Below are 9,217 nucleotides of genomic sequence, written 5' to 3' on the forward strand. Positions count from 1 at the left end.
GCATTAAAGCAAATCTACCTAGTCTAATCTAAGGCGGTGATGCACCAAAATAGAGTGTTCAGACTCATTTTTGCCCATATATGCACTACGAAACTAGGGTAACATTCAAGGTCATACATTCATTCAGACTTATATCGACCAACAGCCACATATAGATCAGGAGACCAATTGAATAACACCAGGAATAGAAGATTTCACTTGTATATTGTTCAATAGGCAAAAGATAGATACAGTATGCAAATCACTGATATCAACAATACGTTAATGATAGGAAAAACACTACACATACATGTTTATGGCTGAAAGAGATGATACAGGATGTTTTATCTAGCTCAGAGACAAAGGGATTTTACACTGCAAGTCTACAAGCAGCAGCAGAGAAAATCAGGAAGAGTCAACCCTAAGAACAGATCACCAAATTGCCTTTATAGATTAGGCATAACTGAAGATTTTTGCATTACATTCACTTCTCACCTACTGGCATTAACTTTCTATCCTGAGAATCCAATCAAAGATCTGATTAAACATGGCCTGCATAGCAAGAAATCTGATATCCCTCTGAGAAAGAGCCTGGAGAAGATAGGAACGATGCCACAACATTCTCTGACATGGTAGATGGATCGCCTGGATGGATGGAGTGTCTTCTTGCACTTGGCATTCATTCTGAGTTGGTAGCAATTAATCCCACCATCAGATTGTGGCAAAATCTAGATTTCTCATCACTCATGATTTGTGCACCCATCAGAATCGATCAGTCAAACAGGATCGATGACCCAATTGGGCCATGCAGGCCAATCACACCTTCGATCTTGCCACCCTGGTAGTCTCTTATGTTTGATTGGGCGCTTACCACCTTTTTCGTGTGACTGGGCGCTATGTCGCTATTGAAAAGTCATCGAAGATCTCGATAGCACCATAGCGCCTAAGGGTTTCAACCTGACTGCGCCACCTTTCATCATCTTTTCGTAACCTTACGTTAACCGTCATGTCAACTACGACAATTGCAATGACCGCCAACCGTTTTACTTACTGCGCTTCTAAATCTGGGCCCACGAGGACACATAGCGCACGGGTGCTAACCTGCTATCATAAAACTCCTGCAACTTCTCCATGGCGAGATAGCGCCTGCCGCCGATCTCTGTAGGTCTAACGGTCACAAAACTTGACCTCCCATGAGCCTCCTTCTCTATTGATTCATCGAGCCCGCTAATACATGGCATCTCCTTATTGGTCTATTGGTCACTTAAATTTGACTACACCGACGGCATGAAATGTGGCCCCACCAGGACACGTGGTGCACGGGCGCTATGTCACCGACGTTAACTCTCAGGCAGTTCTTGATAGCGAGACAGTGCCAGTCATAGTTCCCCGTAGATTCGACGATCATGAAGACTCGCCATTCGTGATGAGACTACTGGGCCCACTGTACGCTATGCACTGACTCATACACATGGCACCTCCCTATTTGGTTCGATGAAACACTAGCTGGCAACCCAAGACCTGATCCGCAGAGTGACCACGTGTCAGCTAGGCACCATGTCGCTATGTGGAAATTGAGACCAAATTCTCATAGTGCCATAGCGCCCACTGACAGCATGTCCTGAGATTTACACATGTCCTCATCCGATTCGCTATCCTGATGCCGGGCTGACAAATTGCACTGTAGAGTACCGACAGGACCCATCTGCCTTATCATTCCTCGCCACGGTGAACCTTCCATTTGGGCACTATGTCGCCATCAGAAAATGCATTGGTTTTCCATTGGCGCCATGGTGCCTCGCCATTTTTTGAAATCTTTGGGCCATGAGACTTGTTTTCCCGCCGCTATGAAACTTCTGACCTGCCGTACTTTGAGATCTGTGACCGAACCCATCCCACTCAGCGCCATGTCTGCAACTGCACCACACTTTGGATGACACCTGGCAATCCTTGGTGAGACTTGGTCCTGTCGATCCACGTGGTGAATGGTCGCTATGTCGCCATGATAAAATCTGTGCATCTCCGTCATAGCGAGATGGCACCATCCGTCAATGCGACCCAATTCGATGATCATGAGGACTCGTCGTACCTCGTGCTTTTTCCCTCCATGTCGATACACTTGGCATCGCCTTGAGACACGGCCCCACCTGACACATGTCACCAGGGTACGATGTCACTTTCATAACCCTCGCGCAACTCATCCATAGCGCGATGGCAATTATCGTTGAACCGAGCTGATCCGACAGTGGTGAATGTAAGCCCCGACTGTGTTAGTCATGTTGACAGGAACTCTAACCTGGCACACGTGGTTCCTTCTGATTTTTCACTGCAACACCTGACTCTGCCGATCGCTGAAACTCGCCGCCGTGACTATTTTTGCCGGGCGCTATGTCGCTATGGAGATTTTACGGCTGATATGTGATAGCGACATAGCGCCAAGGGCGTCAAGAACCTGTTTTGACCTGTGAAACGCCGGACCCACCCCTGCAACGTGTCGTCAGGGTGTCATCGCACTATAATAAATATCATGCATTTCCCTTATAGCACGATGGCACCAACCGTTGGTACCACTTAGATTTGATGGCCAAAAACTTGCAAGTCGTAACATTAAAATACTTATTCGAGACTAATCGTTGCACGAGCCATGCTTTCAAAATTTAAATCCTTGGTGGAAAAACTAGAGGTAACAGTTATTTTGGACCAACAAATAGATCCTCCAACTAGGCACCCTTTTTAAGAATAAAATAAGGTAGTTTTCTGAAGAAACTATGTGCTGCCCTTGCTTCCAATGCTCCAAATTGTCAATAGTCCCCTAAAATGGACCTAATCAAAGTAATATCAAATTAATTTGATGCTCCAACCTCTGCACGTAAGAAATCCCCAAATTGGTCTTTTATAAACCCTCAAACCTAGGGCTTTCCTAATGTATGACTTCCCAAGCCAAATTCAATCAAATAAAGGTTGATTCACTATCTCCAAGGAATATTTAGACATAATCTACCATAAAATACCCCTCTTCAATAGATAGATCTCTTGTTGCTGCTCCTTAAGCATGCATTTCATGCACCTATAGCCACCTAAACTCTATTAGAGGTCTCCAACCAAGGAAAATCATGTCCAAACATTGTTAAACGATTATTTACATATTAATATAGGTTGTATGTGTGTAATAAGAAACTAGTCCCTAGGTGTTTATAAAAGAGACAAAATTTCTCATTAGGTCCTAAGTTGGTCAAAAGTTGTTCAATAGGTTAAAAATTGTTAGGGATGGGAAAATAACATATTTGGTTACCTAATAGGTCCTAGGAATCATAACTAGGGTCCTAGGATAGTCCTAGATGGACCCATTTGACGAAAAAATATAAAGAGCAAAATTTACTCAAAAGTTGCAAAGTTGCTTGAACAACTTTAGCAAGTTTTGCAAAAAGTTACAAATGGAGGTGTGGGAAGTTGTAACTACCCATTGTTAGGTATATGAGAATGGGAAACATATTTTGTAAGGTTAGAAGGTGTCCTATCAAATTTCACACTCCTTTCCAACCAAGTTACATTTTTGAGCAACTTTTACAACTTATGCAATTTTGCACAAAAACTGCAACTTTTGCAAAGTTCACTAGATTTACCATCTAGGACTTACAAAAGGTTACAAATTATTAAAAAGAAACTAAAAATATCTAATCCTAGGCTATCTTGACCAAAAACTCAATGCCATAGGGCAGTGATCTTTGACGAGGCATATCTCAAAGCTTGTACAAAGTATGGATGAAATTATAGGTGCTATAGGATCATGTTGCTGATAGCTACAATAAACTTGCTCATTTTTTGCATATTAGATTCCATTTTTATTTTGCAGCCCCATCTAGGGTGATGTTGAAACTTGTACTATTGGCCAGTACAAAATTGCCAACTGGTGAATCTCTCTAACCATTCATCATGGGATCAAACTATCTATTTTGTTAACTTTGGGTGGTTAGGTAAACCATATTCCCAATCTTGTCCCATCCCATTGACTACTCAAACATTCTTGTATAGGCCAAATGGAATTGAATCTAAGAGTCACTAAATTCCATAGGTCAGCAATCTTTAACGAGACATATCTTGGAGCTCCTGTGAGATTCGGATGAAATTTTGGGTGCTATAGGATTGTACTATCAATACCTATAATAACCTCTCTCTCTTTTTTAAAATTGGATTCCATTTTGATTTTGCACCCCCATCTCAGGTAATGCTAAAACTTGTACTATTGGATAGTACAAAGTTGCCAACTGGTGAATCTCTCTAACCATTCGTCATGGGATTAAACTATCTATATTGTTAGCTCTGAGTGACTAGGTAAACCATATTCCCAAGCTCCTCTCATCTTGTTGACTTCTTGAATATTCTTAGGAATGCTAAACAAAATTGACCCTAAGAGCTACTAAATGCCATAGGGTAGTGATCTTTAACAACGTATATCTTGGATTTCATGTGAGGTATGGATATAATTAAATGAGTACTATAGGATCATGGTTTTGACACCTACAATAAACTCTCTCTTTTTTAAGATTGGATTTCATTTTAATTTTGTGGCCCCATCTTGGGTGATGCTAAAACTTGTAGTGTTGGCCAGTATAAAGTTTCCAACTAGTGAATCTCTCCAACCATTCATCGTGGGATTGAACTATCTATTCTATTAGCTCTAGGTGGATAGGTAAACTCTATAACCAAGATCATTCTATCCCATTGACTACTTGAACATTCTCGGGCATATTGAATGAAATTGACCCCCAGAGTCACTAAATGCCCTAGGCCAGTGATCTTTAGTGTGGCATATCTTGGAGGTTGTGTGAGGTATGGATGCAATTCTAGGTGCTATAGTGTTTGACATTCTTCTAAGTTGTCTAATTGATGCTACTTTTGCTCAAGCATTTCATAGATAGTGTTTCATTTTCATTTCCTTTTTTATATTACTATAGATAAGAAGCCCAATTTCATGATTATTTCTACATGAAGTAATTCATGGATTCAACATGTATTTTGTGTGCAGCATTAGTTTATTGAGGACTTGACATGAAAATGGGTGAACCAATGCCACAAGGAAACTTGGAAACATTTTTCCTTGGCACAACTTCAAAAATCACATTTATCATTCTATCATTGTCCTCACAAAGATATATTTTGAGGAATATTGGAGGCACAAAAATGTTAGAAACCCATGACTACCAATTTGAATCCATGGATGCAATAATTTATTAATCCTATAGTATAATACATGACTATCCTCCATGCCCATCCATTTTCCCAGTTTCCCCTCAAACAATGAATGCAACCTCATTGATATCATACAATGTTGTTTTAGATTCATTTCAACCATAGATAAATTATATTCCACACATAATGAATTATAATCTAGAAATCTCTCCATTGAGTTTCCCTCTCATGGGTCTCTAGATTCCTTTTCCTCGTATAAATACTCCCTTTCCAAGTGGAAGAATAGTGGAACCATCTAATTGTTTGTCTTATTTTGGCTTGCTCTCTTAATGAGCAGCAAGGTTTGAAGGGTCCTCCTCCATAGCATTATTGTATGAACATTGACCCACTTTGACCACCTAGTGACCCTCCTAGTGTTTATTAGCTTGTAGATACCTAAACAAGGCTTAATCAAACCAACTTCATCTAAGCACACCAATGCACCAACCTAACTTGGCTAGAGTCACAACAAGCCTCAAAGAAAAAACATCACAAACAAAGCCAAAACAAGGGTTGTTAGATGTCATGCACCAAGATAATTATAGACAAAAGATGTAATGCCCTGCCAATGGATCTAAAAGAACTAACCTAAAGTTTCATTAAGACTACCAAACATTTTTCTTTTAAAGATAACATATAAAAATAATTCTAAAATAGTGGAAGCAATAACATACATTCATACATAAGAAACACATAAACAAATTACATTCCTTAAGGATCCCATGATGTTGAATCACATTTAAATTTAATTAATACTAAATCCAATATATAACACATCCACATTAAAGATTAACTATAAGTTCAAATCCATTTAAATAATATACAGTTATCTCAAATGCCACTTGCAAATAATCATAATGCACCTTCATCCACTATATAGGTCATAGGGTATGAAAGGCTGAATGAATATACATCATAAAAATAGATTTCAACAACCTCTTATAAGACCCATAAAATAAAATATAATACAAGAAATATAACCATCTATCATAGTAAAAAAGAATAGAATGAAAGAGATGTAGAAAAGGGAACTCGAGCCACAGAAATCAAACTATCAGATCTCAATGATAAAAGTGAACATCACTACCACCCAAAAGATAGTCTCAAGTCCTAATCAAGATAACAACTCAAAAGTCAAATCCAACATCTGATTCAAGGAAAACCTAAAAGCTATCTAACTCAAAGGTACCAAGATATAAATGACATCTAAATCCAAAGGAAACAATGGCATGTAGGGAATCTATTATGCTAGTGGGAAAGTATCATCGCACAAGCCAACTCTAAGTTTACTTGGCTAGTCTTTTAATCCTCTAGCCCCCTAGTGACTTTATGCGGCATTAGTATCCTTTCATACTGATAAGACAAACTAATGATGTGTGGTCACAACCAAGCATCCTCTCTACTCCCATCCTAGCCTATAGTAGCAAATCAGGCATGGGTGAGGAAAGACAAAGACTCTTATTAGTTCATTTTACTCTCATTTAGTGTAGTGTTATCACCTATTAAAATAACCTACAATGGGTTACCTATTAGCCTCCATTGCAAGCCACTTCCCAAGATAAAATATAGATAACCTACCCTAAGATCACCAAACCAAAAAGATCTCAAAATATTGAATACCATACATCAGTTCTTTAAATAAGCAACTAGTTGACAAGTAAAAAAATCAATTGGTAAAAATTCAAGCATCAATAATACTATCATCCTAACAAGAATGATCAAAGAAAGTACACATAATCCAAACCATAGCATCATATGTAATCATCAAAACAGTAACTCCCAGCCTTTGCTAGATGTCCTAAACTAGTCAACACTTCTAGGTAAACCCCAAACTTGACATACAAGAAACCATTCAACAAACATTATAGTTTCATAGTTTTGTTTGACTTCGAAAATATATAGTTTGAGTTTATAGTAGGGTCCAGGTTTTCATTTTCTTATACAATTTCAGTTTGATAAAGTTCACTATAATCTCCTTACAACTTAACCCATTTTTACCTTTAAATATGAATGCATCATTACAAAAACTCACAAAACTGACATCTTTATAAGGATCATCAATTTAAAATAATAGTTAACAAATAATTAACTAGTAATCATTTAATAATATTAAAAGATAAAATGAATCTCATAAATTCATTACCTTCTAACATCTTGTTAACAAATTTATTAATTAATAATTAAATTAATTAACTTAAAATGATAGTAACATATAAAATACTTAACAACTAATAATATTTTAATAATTAAAAGAAAGATATTAATAAAATATATAAGGGTATGTGCAGGATCATGGTGTGTCAAAAAGTGGCGATGTGAAAAAAAAAAGTTTGAAGACGTCTAAAAGTGCTTCAAAATCTGTTTTGACTTTTTTTCACCTATCCAAGTACCAAACTTGGAAAGTAAGGCCCAAGCCTTATCGAATATCGATATCATATTGGATAGCCGATATTGGCGGCATAAACACATTGGAAGGAAAAAGAAATTTTGGAGGGAAAAATGAATTTGTGAGTTATATGACTAATTTGAGTTATGATATTAATATATATATATATATATATGAAATTAAATTAAATTAAATTATTATTGCTATTTAATAGAATAATATAACTATTAATATATAATAATATATTATGTTATTATTATTATTATAATCTATAAATATAATAAATATTATTATATTATATTATTTTTATTTTTATTATATTTCTATTAAATATAATAACGTAATATATATATATATATGTTATTGATATATATTATTATTATTATGACCTATGTTATTAATATATAATAATATATTATGTATTCGATTAAGTTAAGTAGCAAGAGGGTGCTAGCCCTTGGTACAAACAACTCGCACTATGCTATTAAATGAAATTAACAGCCTTCAGTGCCAAATCCAAGATCTGCAAGGATCTACAATATAAAACTACCTATGTCAAAGACAGAGGTCAAAGAATGACACACCTTGGGACAAGCCCCCAAACAGCTGTAGAACATAACCAAAAACAAGAACCAAGGACTTGGATGAGCCCTTTAAAACTACCAACATACATCTAAACACAAGAGCCAAGGACTTGGATGCACCCTTTAAAACTTCCAGCATACATCCAAATACAAGAAGACAATGACCAGGAAGAAGGAGGTCCTATCATCATCAAAAAATTTGAACAGCTAAACAAGGCAGCAAACTGCCTGCCCTTTCTTCTCTGAATCAAAGATCCATATCCATCTTGGCCCCTTTCTTAGGCCAGCACCTTTGATGATCTTCCAACTCACAACAGTCTCCTTTCCCACCTCAATAGTGAAAGGGTCCCCCACAACCAAAGTAATTCTAAGGAAGATCATAACATCAAAGTTGGGAAGATGGAACCACCCACCCCCCAACCTATCACCAATAGCAGCCATGAAATTGTCCCCCTCACAAGGAGTTACCAGCAACTCACACCAGATCTCCACCTCAATAGGAGATAGCTTCACCTCCATAGAAGCCATGCAAGGAGCAGAGACAAGAATCCAAGTCCACCACCACTGCAACAGTATTTTGCTCAAAATGAGAGGACAAAGGATAGTCCTCCCAACAAGGAACCAAACATCAAGGTTAGGAAGATGGAACCACTAGCCCCCCAACCTATCAAAAGTGGCAGCCATGAAAATGTCCCCCGCATTAGGAGTCTCCTCCATAATCAGCAACTCACACAAGATCTCCACCTCAATAGGAGGTAGCTTCACCTCCATAGAAGCCCTGTGAGAAGGAGTGGAGACAACAAGCCAAGCCCACCACTTTTGTAACAACATTTTATTCTTTGTGAGAGGGCAAAGTAGAGCCTTCCTAGCAAAGATCTAGCCACCCACAAGTGGTGAAACCAAAGCATGGTAAATGAGCATTAAGACACATGAGCCTAATGTATTATACTAGTAGTGTCGAAGAGAAACATGCCACATGAGCCTCCACAGCCGGAGATTTCCTTGAAGGTAGCAACCCAACCTGACATCCAGCAAAGGG

Source organism: Cupressus sempervirens, chromosome 4 (genome assembly GCF_028749045.1).
Source record: "Cupressus sempervirens isolate cs-2001-9-10 chromosome 4, ASM2874904v1, whole genome shotgun sequence".
In the NCBI taxonomy this organism is placed as follows: Eukaryota; Viridiplantae; Streptophyta; class Pinopsida; order Cupressales; family Cupressaceae; genus Cupressus; species Cupressus sempervirens.